Source organism: Dendrobates tinctorius, unplaced genomic scaffold (assembly GCF_039654945.1).
Source record: "Dendrobates tinctorius isolate UK_male_01 unplaced genomic scaffold, ASM3965494v1 ptg000029l, whole genome shotgun sequence".
NCBI lineage: Eukaryota > Metazoa > Chordata > Amphibia > Anura > Dendrobatidae > Dendrobates > Dendrobates tinctorius.
This window is the reverse complement of record NW_027361697.1, coordinates 6,660,353-6,677,308: the sequence shown is the minus strand read 5'-3', so window position 1 is coordinate 6,677,308 and position 16,956 is coordinate 6,660,353. Positions and strand designations below refer to the sequence as shown.

Below are 16,956 nucleotides of genomic sequence, written 5' to 3'. Positions count from 1 at the left end.
CTGTGGATGTACGCAGTGTCCAACCCTCAGTGTTTACTGACCGTGGGAACATACTCTAACACTGGCATGTTCTTGGTATGTTGGCATATGACATGTGATACATTCACCAAGTAGAAAGCTTCCATAGCTAAGCAGTTGCATGAAGTCTTTCATCTCCAAGCATAATGCCAGATGGAGTGGTATAAAGCCACCTCCACTGGACTCTGGGGCAGTGAAAATATGTTCTGTGGAGTAAAGGATCAAACTTCTCTATGTGGCAGCCTGAGGGGCAAGTCTTGGTTTGGAGAAGTCGAAGAGAACATTGCCTACCAAAATTATGCAAACTATAAAGTTTGGTGGAAGATAGATAACGCTATGCGCTTGTTTTTCATGCATCACCTAGACCACTTACCGTAGTTCCAGTGACGGGAAATTTTAATGGATCAGCATACAAAGACATTTTCGACCAATGACTGATTCCATCTCTGTGGAATCGTTTGGGGAAGGGCCTTTTCAGTTTCTCAAACCAAAGCATAAATCAAGGTTGGGGGAGTTTGGTGTAATAAAAACTTGGCTGACTCATACAGAGCCCTGAACGTTACCTCATTTAACACCATTAAGAAGAATGGAAGTTGTGGCCTTTTCTCCAACATCAGTGTCTGACCTCACAAATGCTCTTCTGGATAACAGGGCAAAAATTCCCACATACATCTCTAGAAACCTATAGAAAACCTTCTCAGAAGAGTGGAATCTGTTATAGATGCAAAGGGACCAACTCCATATTAATGCCTATGGACTTAGAATGGGATGTCAAAAAGTTCCTGTAGGTGTAATGTGAAGGTGGAATCGCAACTGATAGCTAAGTCATTATCTTCTCTGCCTGTACATCAATTGTGATAGTAAATGGGACTTGCTTAGCTAATAAAATTAGCAGTCTGCCAACACAGGAAATAATTTCCTATGTCAGAAACAGATATAGTAGTAAATATATATTTTTTTGCTCACTTATATAACGCCATTAATTCCACATTTTTCCAACAGGAAACCCACACAAACACTGGGAGAACATACAAACTCCTTGCACATGTACTCGGTTGGATTTGAGTCCAGGGCCCCAGCGCTGCAAAGCCACAGTGCTAACCACTGAGCCAAAGTGCTGCCCAGTAAATTGCTTAACTTGCGTATTTAGGAACATTTAACAATGCAAATTTTAAATCTGGACATCCCTGTTAAAGAAATTTGCATAAATGTGTGGTTGGACACATCTTTAATAAGGTACAAAGGTATAAGAATTCCTACCTAGGTGGAGTTGCCAATGTGAACAGGGTGTGCACCATATATTGTGGCCACACCTATCAAAAACTAAAGCAATAACTGATCATTGTGCACACTAACACTGCATAGAAATCTATTCATAATGTCTTGTGACACCGGTAATTGTTTTTCCTCCTTGATACATACTTAATTTAATCACATTGTAGAAATGAAGCCTGCTAATGAGATCTCTTTGTGCTTTAATCCTCTGTGATTAGCGCTATGTTTTTAACATGGTGGGGACAAGGATTGTGGTGTTGGGTCCATGAATCTCCTTTGAAAGCAGCTTAGATCCGGTGCACCATGCCAAAGACGTAATCTATTCTAAGACACAGAGCGGACTTTAATGAAGTGTGTCAAGTGTAGAGGTTTGTGCTATCGAGACTATAGTAGGGAATTTCTAAATCTTCCAGATGTTAAACTTCTCATCAGCGAAATAATGCGGCATGTGAATCAGACACAGTCTAGTAGTCATGAAATCCCCTTGCTACGATATAATCTGAGAGAAGTACGGACCAGATGCTACATCTTTGCTGTATAATAACAGTTCTTTCCAGATTTAGTGAGTTAAAGCACAAACCTTAGAATTGCAAAGTTATTTAAATACCGGGGTCAAAGGGACATGAACCTAAAGTCCTAAACATTTCCTAGCTCACCATACACAATGGATGTTGGTTGGCTGATGCCACCAATTTTAATGGAGCCTATTTAAAATCTAATGTAAATGGAGACAGTCTGACTGTCCCTTGATGTCTCCTATTGGAGAGAAGCAAGTGTTGGACAAGATGAATTTTAATATAAGACATTGTCATTTGTGTGATGAATGTCTCACGTTTGTAATAAAATGCATGCAAAATTATATATCTCATCGGGTGAGATGGATCCTCAAAGCCTTTGGTGTGGAGGAGAATTTGTGCAGCACAGACAGATGATGTTGATGCAGAAGCAGGGCAGGCTGGTTGGTCAACAAAGGAGTCATGGTAAGTCGGAGGCTCAGTATAGGGAGGCTGATGAGGGAGAGTCGAAATAGTGGGAGTCGAAATAGTGGTGCAGCAGAGTAGACTTAGCAATGAGGCAAAGCAGGGAATGCCATTGAAGTTTATTGTAGAACTGTATAGTAGTCCAGCAAAGGAGTAGAGTTGCGTAGGTTAGGAAACTCACTATGGTAATGTGAGAGAATTAACTAGTTCAGGAGACTTACTGTATGCAATGGGATGGGTGGTAGAACCACTTTGCCGGGGGCCAAGGAAAGCCTGGAAGGGCGTAACTAGGAGCCGCACCCAATCCGACCTCGGATGCACAGCGGCATACAATACCATGATACGAGGAGAGACTAAAGAGGTGGACCAGGTGCTACACCAGGACTGACCTTGAGTAGAAGGCAACTGACCTCCTAGGGATCGGTAGCTGGGACAGCCCAAAGGAAGTTCCAGTTGCTGCAGGCAAGCACTATAGAACCGCGGAAACTACTGATGTAGACGGGACCGGCTGATGTATAGATGAGCCCTGGTAGGTGCAGGCAGAACGGGCTGGTAGGCAAGCCGGTGTGCAAGACTGACAGACAGACTGGTGGGCACGGCAGATATCGAGGCTGGCAGGCATGGCTGATAGACAGGCAGGTATACAGGAACACAGCATTGGGACCTAAGAACTAGCAAGAGTGTTAAGGAACAAACTTGCCATTGCACAGGCATCTCCCACTAGGTGGAGGTGCCTTAAATAATAAGTGTTCCCTAGTCATTGGCTGGGGACACTTTAGGATGTCGTGTGCTGTCCCTTTAAGATTCCAGGACTGTGTGTGCCCAAAGCACAGTGCCTGGGGATCAATCTGCGAGCACTGCGCAGACCCCGAGCAACTGCAGGAGGGCGAGGACAAGGCACGGGACTGTGGCAGTGAGTATGCTGGCATCTGTGCTGGGGGAGTAGGGCAGAGAACGGAGATGCCGAAGACATAAAAGGGACAGCAGGAGAAGGAGGGGGAGGTTTGGGGCTGTGGCAGTGAGAGCAGCCATTTCAGGATATGTGTTATTTATCTATGTGGCCTTACGTGACCCCGTGATGAACAGCCACATGGCATGCAGCTCTGGAGACTCAAGCATATTTTTCGAGCACACTGAAGACACTAGGTTAGCACCAGAGCATGCTCAGATAACACCTAATCGAATCATGTTTACTCATTGCAACTCATTAGCTGCATTGGAAAAAGTTTTGTACTACACTTCAAAATACTAAGAAGCAGCTTATCGTCCTTCTGTCATGTGTTGACAAGTTTATAGTTACAAGTTAAGAAGATTTGAAGCATCAGAGATGTCATGATAACTAGAGAAAAGTCTAGCTGCAAGCCACATACCTAATTATATGTGCTAAAAAAAAAATGTTCCTCTGTATGAAATCAGTTTGGAAGACCGAAGATTACGGTAATTAGTGAGTTGTTCTGGCTAAGCACATTCATCCCTATGCTCACACGAAGAGGAAAATCCATGAATATAAAACCATTGCGAGTATAACGGAAAAGGCTGATGTCAGAATATTGCGAAGTCATAACAAGACTCAATAGCTGAGACAAAGCAGCTAATAACAAAGAGTTTTAGCCAATTCTCAAGGATACTTTCCAAGAACAAAAATCCATTGGCGAGACTTGTAAATACTCAATGAAAAGTCATATATTTGACATAACTTGTATATCAAGAGAGACTCCAATTCAGAGAGATGTTTAGATTCTGTTAACATGAGCATTAGTCTCCATTGCTCTTTTAGCCTCGATTATAAAAATTAACGGAATGTCCTCTTTCCGGCTTTTATGTATTGGGTTGTATGGAATAACGGTCACTTAATTGCCTGCTCAAAAAAAAAAAAAGGAAATTCAGCAGCTAATGATCAAAACTGTGCATGAAATAGGCAATTAAAGTATCAATATCTGACCCGTCAGATTCAAGCTGGCCATACACTACAGATTTTGGATGACTGAAAACTGTGATGAAACAGATATTTGTGGGAAAGTTGATCTTTGATGGATTTTTTTCTTTTGCTATAGTTAAAAAGATCTGCATGATGAGCGAACGTGATCGGATAAGGTGTCATCTGAGCATGCCCTGGTGCTGCGAATCAATTGACTTCAGAGTGCTCGAAAAATATGTTGGAGTCCCCGCACCTGCATGTCTTGAGGCTGTTCGACAGGTGCAACACATGTGGGGATTTTCCAACAGGCAACGTTGTGACCTATTTGTTGTTAAAAGTCCTTTCCAATCACTAAAAAATGAGGGATTTTTATTTTGAGTGCTTTTGCTTGTGGACTCTGTTACCGGCTATGTGTGCAGTCAATCAGTGGTGGCCAGGTTCCTAGCCAGCAGTGTAGCAATTATACGCTCTTTTCAGTAGAGCTTGTAAGTGCTGTTCTAAAACAGGATGGCTAGATCCAACCAGATTCAGTGCCCTTGCGCTCCTTTGATGCTGCAGAGACAAGGAATTTTCTGCCTACAGCATTGGAGACTGCACAGGTCAACTGTCAATCAAGCAGGAGTGTACTGCCCCTAGGTAGGCAGGAAGCCTGGAGATTGGGGGGTAGTGTTCCTCTAAGTTGAAAAAAAACCTCTATGCACTAAAAGGAAGATACCTTCAAGGATATACACTTACTGGAGGCGAACAGCAAGTTGTGTAGTAGACTACGTCTTGGTACTCGTCTCCAATAGGCGTATACGGCTGAAAATGGTGCACGACAGAGCATATGTTGACATTGTTGGCATCATTATTGTCAATGGCCATGTCGGCATATAAGCCCGAATCCCGTTTAACGGAGGGGTTCGGATATAAACACCAATGGGACCAATGAACGTGGGAAAAAAGCGATGTTAAAGGACCATAAAAGCAGTGGAGTCATCTCACAAGCCCGTGAACCACAAGGAGCCCTGCAAGAAAGTTACTCTTTCTTATTTCTTACTTTATAGCAGCAATGTTGACATTGTCGTTATCATAGCCATTGGCCATGTTGGCATATAAGCCCGAATCCCGTTTAACGGTGGGGTTCGGATGTAAACACCAATGGGACCAATGAACGTGGGAAAAAAATGCGATGTTGAAGGACCATTAAAGCAGTGGAGTCATCTCACAAGCCCGTGAACCACAAGGAGCCCTGCAAGAAAGTTACTCTTTCTTATTTCTTACTTTATAGCAGCAATGTTGACATTGTCGGTATCATAGCCATTGGCCATGTCGGCATATAAGCCCGAATCCCGTTTAACGGTGGGGTTCGGATGTAAACACCAATGGGACCAATGAACGTGGGAAAAAAATGCGATGTTGAAGGACCATTAAAGCAGTGGAGTCATCTCACAAGCCCGTGGACCACAAGGAGCCCTGCAAGAAAGTTACTCTTTCTTATTTCTTACTTTAAAGCAGCAATGTTACCAAGGCCATGTCGGCATACAAGCCCGAATCCCGTTTTACGGTGGGGTTCGGATATAAACACCAATGGGACCAATGAACGTGGGAAAAAAATGCGATGTTGAAGAACCATGAAAGCAGTGGCGTCATCTCACAAAATCATTATATAGAAAAAGGAATATAGCATAATATTTTTTGTGAACATGTATTCCCATAAAATTTAATTTTAATCAATTGAATTTAAGAACACCTATGCCCGTGAACAAATGATCAAAAAAAGACAAAAAATTATTAAAAAAGCATGATTGGCAAAATAAATATGCAAAAAGGACATTCTATTGCACCATCAGTGGTCTTCTTTTTCTCATTGTTATTATTAGAGGCGATTATCTATTTTTCTGCCATATATTGCTAATATTATATTGCTTGGACTTTATGTCTTTTTTGCATGTTTATTTTGCCAATCATGCTGATAGCAATTTATGGTGGTTTTGGCTCATTGTGTATGAATAGGCAAACTATTATTGCTTTTTTGTGAGGGTTAGCATCAGTAGCCCCAATTAGGGTTACCTCTATTCCAATTATATTCGTGGGCTTATTGCCTTGGTTACTCTCGCATTGCATTCTGTTTATATTTAAAGGTTTTTATCTCTTTTTTTTCCCTTCCTTCATATCTTATCTATTTGGCATTGTTTTCCCACCTGTGAGAATAGGGTGAGACAGGGGAGACAGGGTCAGTCGACGTTGAGTGGGGGCGCCAAACAATCGTATCTATTAGGGTGCCAACCTCCATGGCAAAGAAGGGTGCAGATAGTTTATTGTAGCCTTTAACAGGGCTTTAATAATTTTTTGTCTATTTTGATCATTTGTTCACGGGCATAGGTGTTCTTAAATTCAATTGATTAAAATTAAATTTTATGGGAAAGCGTCATCTCACAAGCCCGTGGACCACAAGGAGCCCTGCAAAAAAGTTACTCTTTCTTATTTCTTACTTTAAAAGCAGCAAAACAGTATTAGTAGAAAAGCGCGAGTCATCAGGAAGGACATAAGGGAGGCGCTCAGTGACTTAACCTCTTAAAGATAATATTCTGCCCAGAAGTCTATTTTCTGTTGTGCGTTAGTCCAACACCGCATGATGCTGTTATGGTGACCCCCTGGTAAGTTCCTGCACCCCGCACCTCACTGGAAAAGGATTTGACAAGAAAACAATATCGGAGCGGCAGAGGCTGTGAGAAAGGCACCGGCATCTGAGACGCCTCTGTTCTGACTTGGCTCACATTGCAGAAAAGGTTTGATGGCACAAAGAAGGAGAATTAGGAGATGCAGCTCAAACACTCCAAATTTTCCCACACTGGATATCCTGTGAAAACCAGAAAGAAAGGGATGCAATGTGCTGGTTTGTACGTTGCTGGGAGCATGGGGCCATGCCAACCCTTAATAGCCCCTCATTAGCACCAAACAAGGGGGGAGCTGACAGTGCCTCTCAGATCCTCCGTCGTATTTTTCTGCTTTCTGTGCCAAGCGCACATTGAACCTTCCCCATTTCAGAGGAGGCAAAATTTTACATAACGCGTCACGTTGACAAAGGGGTTAAACCATGTATAACCATTGCAATATATTAACATAAAAGCTGTATTGCAAGCATGTAGGCTCCGACATTCTGTTTCCAAGGTAACTGCAAGGCAGAATAAAACGTGCCTATGTATATAGATAGGTGCTGGGCTGCCCAAAATGTCAGGTTGTGAGTGTAATTTCCTGACTCAGAGAAAGAGACTCGTTGCGATTGCTCGGGCTTTGCTTTCCGTGTTGATGCATGACTGCGTGAATTTGCATGCACTTCTTTTTGCCGTGAGCAACACGCTCACACGTGTCAAGTTCTGTCTTCAATTCTGTCAGGATTTGGAGCAGATACCGGGAATAGGCACCAGGGGCGCTGCTGCACTAGTGATAAAAGCACAAAGCGAATCCAGTAATAGCCAAAGAGAAAAGAAAAGCAAAAAACGCAGCAAAAAAAAAAAACGTTGCATAACCTGCTATTTTTTAAGCATCTTCTTTACTGCCAATAAGCCAGGATTTGCCTGCGGAAACCCCCCCCCCAGCAAAAACGCAACATGTGAACATAGCCTATTAACATTGTTATTATAGACTAGGAAACTACCTATAATGATACGTGCACAAGATGGTTTTTTTTTGGCCCCGATTTCCAAAACACATCAGGAAAATGTTAGCGGTATTTTTCCTGAAGAGTCTTTTTTAATGACTCTTATTTAATTTTTTTGCGTTCTTTTTTTTAACCTTGGAAGTGGAAGTCACCTGAAGAATGGTCAGGACATTTCTTTTAACTGCTTTGAGGCTTTCAAAGCCTGAAGAGGTTTAAAAAAAAGCTAAAAAAGACAGTATGTATGAACAGCAATGTTATTTTTACATTGCAGTGTATAATGTGCACTGTTTTTAGCATTTATTAAAGGGAATTTGTTACCTGTTTTTTTCTACTTCATCTGAGAGCAGCATAATGTAGGGGCAGGGACCTTGATTCCAGAAAGGTGTCACTAAGTTTAGTGGGTGCAGCAGTTGTGATATAAGCAGCTTTCTTTGTTCACTGTATTATATATTGACAGATAACTGCTAATTTGTGCTAAGGACCTGATTGGACCAGGATGCACGAGACATCTAGTCCGGCAGTAATAATTTCCTGCTGATAAAATACTTATTGTATTGGAATAACAGCATACAGCCTAATAAGTGACACATCGCTAAAATCAATTTCTCAGCCCCTACATCATGCTACCCTCAGATTACATACCACCTCTGTTCACCCCTATGTGATGTACCGGTGAATAAAGTGAAGTACACTCAATGATTAAATAAAAATATAATATTATTGAAACATAAGTAAAATCATGAATATAATATGAAGAAAGGTGCAAGGACAAAGAAGAGGGAATTAATCCCACCTCATGAGACAATCTAAACAGCAATATGACCAGATGTTAATGAATTATATATTCAATTAGTGCAATTAGTAATAATAAAAACACGGTATAATATCTGTAAAGACCGCGCTGCCGTGTCACATGAAGGGTGTCCCTCTGCCCCGACGCGCATTTCGCTTTCGCTTCTTCGGGAGATTACATAGCAAAAACCCACTGACAGTTTCCCTTTAAGCTCTTTTTAAGGTGGGGTTACAAACAGTTACCTGTTTGAAAAAAGAAGTTGTGTGCAAATATTTTAGAGATGCACAAAAACAAGCCTGCCTTGGTGCATTTACAGTGTATAACCTTGTACATATAAGCACTCATTGTACTGTCCTACGGTGAAGCAATGCCCCAGGTAGGGGTAGGCAATTAATTTCCCCTAGGTGAGGGGCCGAATCAGCAGGTTAAACTTAAAGCGAAATTGCAACTCAATTCATGCTGCTCAAACCATAATAAAGTTTATTGACATCACTCTGTGCATAGGCAATACAGAAGATGCCAATAGAGGCCAGTCTCAGAAATAATCTTTACAAAGCACAGTACTCTGCAATTTTCGATTCTTGCTATTATAAAACTTTTTTTCCAAAAATTATGGTTTGGGCACAAAATAATATGAATTCAACAAAGACAAAATGCATGTCCGCAGTGTCGGGCAGGGGTGTCAAGAGCCCACCAGTAACGTTGACTTTGAGGGCCCTCTGTTTAATATTACGTTACCTCATTCACAAATCTACCTATGTTTCTATATACTAACAAAATAGGATGTTTGACAAATGAATGAATGAGATTCTGTAATTCTGCACATATTGAAGCAAGTGTTTTGTGCCAACTACAGCTCATATAGAGGGTTGAGGGCTCAATCCTGCATAGCGGCCTACCGGGGGATTTGCCTTGTTACCCAGTGTGCCAGTCCGAGCTTACATGTCAGCTTGTAAAAGTACAGGAATTATCTGTGACCTGATTGTCACAAAGTGTAGAGGTAGAAAAGTACGGAACGTAGACTGCGTTATGTGTCTACAGATTACTGTTGCACTGGGACCGTTGTAGCTACAATATAGCCGCCTGTTCACAGAGAGCCTTTCTCCAATGGCACCTCTGCCCGTGGTCTAACCACCTACATTTTATAATGTACCAGCCATTCGTAGGTGTGCCAGAATATGTGCCAAGGTGGTCAAGGATTGCTACATCTGTATATTCCTATCGAGGATAAATTTCCTAATACTTTATATTTTGAGGATAATATTCCAAAACAAAGTTTAGTTTTTAGATTCGCTAAATGGCAAGAAGAGTTCACCTCTTTGGTGATTTACTGTGGCAGTCCTATGTCCACGTGACAGGAGGTCTTCTCTGAAAACGAAAGGGGGGATCATCAGGGAACAGAGCAGCCGTGGGGCGGGAGCATCCGGGGATCAGTGGATACAGATGAATGAATAGATTTACAACAAATAAAATTCTTTACAAATCTCCTCAGAATTTTTTAGTTTTGGCAGATCCAAAAGTTATTAGGTTTGATCCACACGGTTTCAAGAAAATGACCGTCATTTGAAACCATTTTGCTACATTCTTTTTGGAGTCAAGAAGGTACTCACCTGCAGGGCCAGATTGGCCATCTGGCAATTCTGGCAAATTCCAGAAGGGCCTGTCTGGTAGAGGGCCGCTTTGTTTGGAGAGAGAAAGAGAGAGAAAATTTTCTGTGCCAGAACGGCTTTTGGGGTTACATTAAGAAATTTTTCCAGGCATGCTCAGTTTAAAAAAAACGGAATCCGTCACTGGTTTCCGTCAGTGACGAATCCGCCACCCGTAGGCGTCCATTATAGCAGGTGACGGACGGCGACGGATCCGTCACCAGCCGTCTTTTCATCGCAGACAAAAAACGTTATTATGTCCGTTGTATCCAGACGACGGACGCTGAAATTTTGACGGATCCGTCAAATGACGGATGCAACGGACGGCCATCCGTTGCAATCCGTCCCTAATGCAAGTCAATGAGAAAAAAACAGATTCCGCTAAAACAAAAAACGGATCCGTTTTTTTTTTTTTTTTTTTAAAAAGGGCGGATTTTGACTGACGTCAAAAGACTGAAGTGTGAAAGAGGCCTTAGAAGATTGGGAAGTTGTAGCGATAGAAGCGGTAAAATGATTAAGGTGCGGTCCAAGGACGGATGAGTATGATGTGTTTTTTGGGTCTTGTTAACCCCTTCCATCCCCTCTCTGTAATATGCTTTGGAATATCTTAGCGCACAAAAAGAGTCGTATCAGGGCCCTTCAGATTAAGATTAATTTTCTTCAGACCAAATTGAACTTGATGACTCAATCAAGCTTCTCTATCTACAGCTAATTCCGGGGGATTTCCTCATTTTTATTGTTGAGCATTGATTTATTTTCCTCCATTCTAAGCAATTAATGAAGCCTTATTACTCCCCAGGCAGACCTTCACCTAAAATTGATGCACTTTATCTTGACAACTTATTGTGAGCCACTGCTTGCTATGAGTTTTCAGGCTTTGCCCTACTGTCCGAATGGTCAGTCCATCTCAGCTACCAAATTACTTAAACACTCGATTCAATGTCACATAAAGGCTGATTGTATGAATATACATAACCTTCTGTGCATTTATTCAACCTCGTAGCTTGTTCCTCAGATGTCCTACTCTTTTCAGAAGGATTATTCTGTAGAGGCAAATGTTAGATGTTTATGACCTTGTGCTATCTGACTCTCAAGTCCTTCATAATAATCACCTGTTCTACTTTATTTTCTACACCATTGTTTGCCAACTAGGCACCTAGGCTCACATCCACAAAACTGACATATCTGCCCACTCCCTGTTGTCTTAAAGTGCATCTGTCAACAGGCTTATGGTTTCCAATTTGATTACAGTGTTACAGTGCCTCGCGAAAGTATTCAGCCCCCTGAAACTTTTCAACCTTTTCCCACATATCATGCTTCAAACATAAAGATACCAAATGTAAATTTTGGATGAAGAATCAGGAGGTGGAACACAATTGTGAATTTGAACTAAATTTATTGCTTATTTTACATTTTTTGTGGAAATTCAAAAACTGAAAAATGGGGGGGGGGGGCCAATATTATTCGGCCCCTTTAACTTAATATTTGTTGCGCCACCTTTTGCTGTGATTACAGCTGCAAGTCGCTTGGGGTATGTCTCTATCAGTTTTGTACATCGAGAGACTGAAATTCTTGCCCATTCTTCCTTGGCAATCAGCTCGAGCTCATTGAGGTTGGATGGAGATCGTTTGTGATCAGCAGTTTTCAGCTCTTTCCACAGATTCTCGATTGGATTCAGGTCTGGACTTTGACTTGGCCATTCTAACACCTGGATACGTTTATTTGTGAGCCATTCCACTGTAGATTTTGCTTTATGTTTGTGATCATTGTCTTGTTGGAAGACAAATCTCCGTCCCAGTCTCAGGTCTTTTGTAGACTCCAACAGGTTTTCTGAAAGAATGGTCCTGTATTTGGCTCCATCCATCTTTCCATCAATTTTAGCCATCTTCCCTGTCCCTGCTGAAGAAAAGCAGGCCCAAACCATGATGCTGCCACTGCCATGTTTGACAATGGGGATGGTGTGTTCAGGGTGATAAGCTGTGTTGCCTTTACGCCAATCATATCGTTTGGCATTGTTGCCAAAAAGTTCGATTTTGGTTTCATCTGACCAGAGCACCTTCTTCCACATGTATCTACGTGAAAAGCCAATACTGGTGTCATCAGTGTTTTCCATCAGTGTGTCGTCAGTGTCTTCCATATGTCCGTTTCCAGTATGGATAAAGAAATAAATTACAAAGATTGTCCTATACTTTGCAATGTTAAACATCGATGGCACACGGATGCCGTCCATGTGCTGTATGTGTTTTTTATGGACCCATAAATTTTCATTGTCCCTTATCATCTGGGATGTGGACACGTACAAAGCACCATAAGTTATAATGGGTGCATGTGGTATCTGTGAAAAAAAATGTATGCTTCACGTACTGGAAACACGAACGTGTGAAGGAGGCCTTATTCATATTGATTGGCGTATATTTACAGACCTGTTTACACAGGCTGACGAGAACAGTATTCTTGTTAATATGAGTTTTCGCAGCATCATGTTATTGGCAGCAGTTCCCACATCTACATGGGTTGGTGCGCTGCTACTAACAATGATTTTAATGCCGGTTAATACGATCCAATCATGCAACAGTCAAGCATTATGTGCATTCATCAGCTGATCGCCAGCATGTTTCCAAGTGACGATAATCACCATTTTTATGTGTGCTCATTCACCTTGACTAAATGCAAGGTAGAGAGAACGGGGAGGTTTCTCAAAACCATCTAAGGCCCCCTTCACACTTCCTGATAGTACCAGTACTGGAAAAACCAGTACGGTGCCATCTGTGCCCGTGTGTCTATATGTAACATATCTGTGACATTCATGTGCCGCATCAGTGTGACACATACCAGCGCCTGGGAAAAGCAGTGCAATTAGCGCTGTTCCCAGGTGCCGGGTTCTGAATGCAGCTCTCATCATTATCGCCTGGTCTCCCTGCAATCAGTGAGACCAGGTGACTCTGATAGGAGTTGCGGTCAGCATCAGCTCTGTGTGTATTAAATAAATAAATTTTAAAAAGCTGTCGGGTCCCCTTTCAATTTACTAACGAGCTGAGGGAAAGCCAACAGCTTGGAGATGATGTTTATATACTGGGAAGGGGCTAACAGCCATGAAGCTTCCCAGGCTATTATTATCATCTCACAGCTATTTGCTTAGCCTTTACTGGTAATTATATGGGGGACCGCAAAAAAAATGATGTGTGGTCCCCCTTATATTTACTAACCAGCAAAAGCTAAACAAACAGCTGCAGGCTGTTATTAATAACCTAGGAAGAGGCTATTGGTCCCCTCCCAGACTAAGAACTTAAGCCCTCAACTACCCCAGAAATTGTGCCTCCATTGCGATGCAGGCCAAATACAATGACTGTGTGGGTCAGATTCAGCCCATGGCCCATATTTGGACCAAGGACAACTTATGTAAGAGGCAAGAATAATGAGCCTCATATATTGCTCTATACAGAAAAATGGACCACACATATTGCTCCTTACAATATAATGTGCTCCATATATTGCTCCATATAGAATAATGTGCCCCATATATTGCTCCATACAGAATAATGAGCCCCATATATTGCTCCATACAGAATAATGAGCCCCATATAAGGCTATATACATAATGGGTCTCATTTAATGATTCATACAATATATGATAGGCCCCATATACTGCTCCATACATAATGAGCCCCATATATTGCTCCATATAGTATATGATGGGCCCCATATAATGCTCCAGCATATGATAGGCCCAATGTATTGTTTAAAGGGCCTCATATATTGTTCCACATATAATGGGTGCCATGTGCTACTCTTGTATATGATGTGCCCCATAAGATTCTCCATATGATGCTCCAGTGTATGATGGTCCCATATGATGCTTCAGTATATGATGGCCCATATGATGCTCCAGTATATGATGGCACCATATGATGCTCCAGTATATGATGGGCCCCATATATTGCTTCATATATAATGGGCCCTATATAATGCTCCTGTATATGATGGGCCCCATATGATCCTCCAGTATATGATGGCCCCATATGATGCTCCAGTATATGATGGGCTCCATATGATGCTCCAGTGTTATGATTGAGTCACCGTAGGAGGCAAAAACAGAAATACTAGCTAAGGCCGGTTTCACATTAGCGCTTTTTAAGCGCACGCACGGCCGGGGGTAGCTCCGCCCCCGAGCCGGCTCTCTGCCCGGCGTGCCCGCCCCTTGCTTGTAGCGCCGCCTCCTAGCGCACAGCGGCGCCTGCGATCGGCGCACCCTATCTTTAGCATAGGGTGCGCAGATCGTGCGCAGGCCGTGCGCTAGTTGCGCTTTGACCTGCGCTGCGCACTTTTGACGGTGCGCCATGCGCGCCAAAATCAAACTTTTCGGATTTTGGCGCGCATGGCGCACCGTCAAAAGTGCGCAGCGCAGGTCAAAGCGCAACTAGCGCACGGCCTGCGCACGATCTGCGCACCCTATGCTAAAGATAGGGTGCGCCGATCGCAGGCGCCGCTGTGCGCTAGGAGGCGGCGCTACAAGCAAGGGGCGGGCACGCCGGGCAGAGAGCCGGCTCGGGGGCGGAGCTACCCCCGGCCGTGCGTGCGCTTAAAAAGCGCTAATATGAAACCGGCCTTAGTCCTGAAAACCAGAGAAGTTGGCAACTATCAGATTGCAGACCCCTGAACCTATCAACACAACTAGCAGTAGCCGTGGGGGGTTCCTACGATGACCTAGACCCCTCGATCACAGCCGGAGAGATACATAGGCCTAAAGAAGGAAAGGGGAAATCTAACTGCCCCAGAGCAGACCCCAAAGCAAAAGGCAGCCCCCCACATATAATGACGGTGAAGCAAGATGAAAACACTTACACAGACAGAAAGACAGGCTGAGCAAAGACGGGGCCAAAAAACTACCTAGATAGGAATCGGATAGGAAGGCTGCTGTCTGCAATCTGCCAAAACCCTATTAGAGACAAAAGCCAACAAGCTGATATAAAAAATGGCCCTGAAGCAACTAAGCTTCAAAAACTAAATCAGCGCTCAGGTACTTTCAGAAGACAGAGCTCAAGGAACACTGCACACTCCAGCAGGGAGTGGCAGAATCCAAAAAGCAAGAAAAACAAAAAACAAATCTTAGATGCAAAAAGGCAAAACAGAAAACTTAGCTTTAGGAGAGCAGGAATCAGACTGGTGTCCAAGAGTCCACAGAGAAATCACCCGCAGGGCAGAAAGGGCGTAGGCTGCCTTAAATCCAGTCAGTGACTCCACTCAGCCAATCGTCTTCATTAGTCCCAGGTGTCTGATAATCAGGCTCACTACCTTCCTTCACTAGAATAGGGAGTTCACCAGGCCTCAGTGACGGAGGGGAAAATGAACTCACAACAGTACCCCCCCTTGAGGAGGGGGTCACCGAACCCTCAACAACGCTACCAGGGCGATCAGGGTGAGCCCGATGAAAGGCATGCACCAATCTTTTGGCATGAATATCAGAGGCAGAGACCCAGGAATTATCCTCCTGACCATAACCCTTCCACTTAACCAAATACTGGAGTCTCCGTCTAGCCAGACGGGAATCCAGAATTTTCTCTACCTCATATTCCAAGTTACCTTCAACCAATACAGGGTCCGGAGGCGCCACCTCAGGCACAACTGGCTTAACAAACCTCTTCAACAAGGACTTATGGAACACATTATGGATCTTAAATGTGACAGGAAGAGCCAAACGAAAAGAGACCGGATTAATAATCTCCAAAATCTTGTAAGGTCCAATAAATCTAGGCTTAAACTTAGGAGAAGCCACCTTCATAGCAATATTTTTTGATGATAACCACACCATATCACCAATCTTAAACTGGGGACCAATGGTCCTATGTCGATTGGAAAACCGCTGGGCCTTTTCCTGGGAGAGAGATAACTTATCCACCACTTGGTCCCAGATCTGGTGCATTCTCTCCACCACAGTGTCAACACCTGGGCAGGCAGAAGGCTCCACCTGCCCTGAAGAAAATCGAGGGTGAAAACCAAAGTTACAAAAAAAGGTGACATCAAAGTGGCAGAACTAGCTCTATTATTTAAAGCAAATTCGGCCAAGGGCAAAAATGAAACCCAATCATCCTGATCAGCGGAAATAAAACATCTCAAATACGACTCCAAGGTCTGGTTTGTTCTCTCTGTCTGCCCATTGGTCTGAGGGTAAAAAGCAGAGGAGAAGGACAACTGAATTCCCAACTTGGAACAGAACGTCCTCCAAAATTTAGATACAAATTGAACTCCTCTGTCAGATACAATGTTCTCAGGAATCCCGTGCAAGCGAACCACCTGTTGCAAAAACAGAGGCACCAACTCAGAGGAAGATGGCAACTTAGGGAGTGGTACAAGATGAACCATCTTAAAGAACCTATCACAAATCACCCAAATAACAGTCATTCTTTGAGAGACCGGCATATCAGAGATGAAATCCATTGAAATATGGGTCCATGGCCTCCTGGGGACCGGCAAAGGCATCAACAACCCACTAGAGCGAGAACAAGATTTAGACCGGGAGCAAGTCCCACAGGACTGCACAAAATTCCTGACATCATGAGACAAGGTGGGCCACCAAAAAGAGCGACTCACCAGATCTCTAATACCAAAAATACCAGGATGACCAGCCAATGCAGAGCAATGAACTTCAGACATCACCCTCTTCTTCCACTGGTCAGGAACATACA

The 16,956-nt window shown here is 43.1% G+C and overlaps 1 long non-coding RNA gene across 1 annotated transcript in view; it reads left to right on the top strand.

The window, feature by feature from the left end:
- Positions 1–3,103: 3,103 nt before the first annotated feature.
- The window catches only part of LOC141085780 (uncharacterized), a 53,288-nt gene continuing 39,435 nt past the window's right edge, over positions 3,104–16,956 (top strand). Inside the window, exon 1 of the long non-coding RNA XR_012231406.1 lies at positions 3,104–3,186. This is a non-coding gene — a long non-coding RNA (uncharacterized lncRNA). The remainder of the gene's footprint in view (positions 3,187–16,956) is intronic.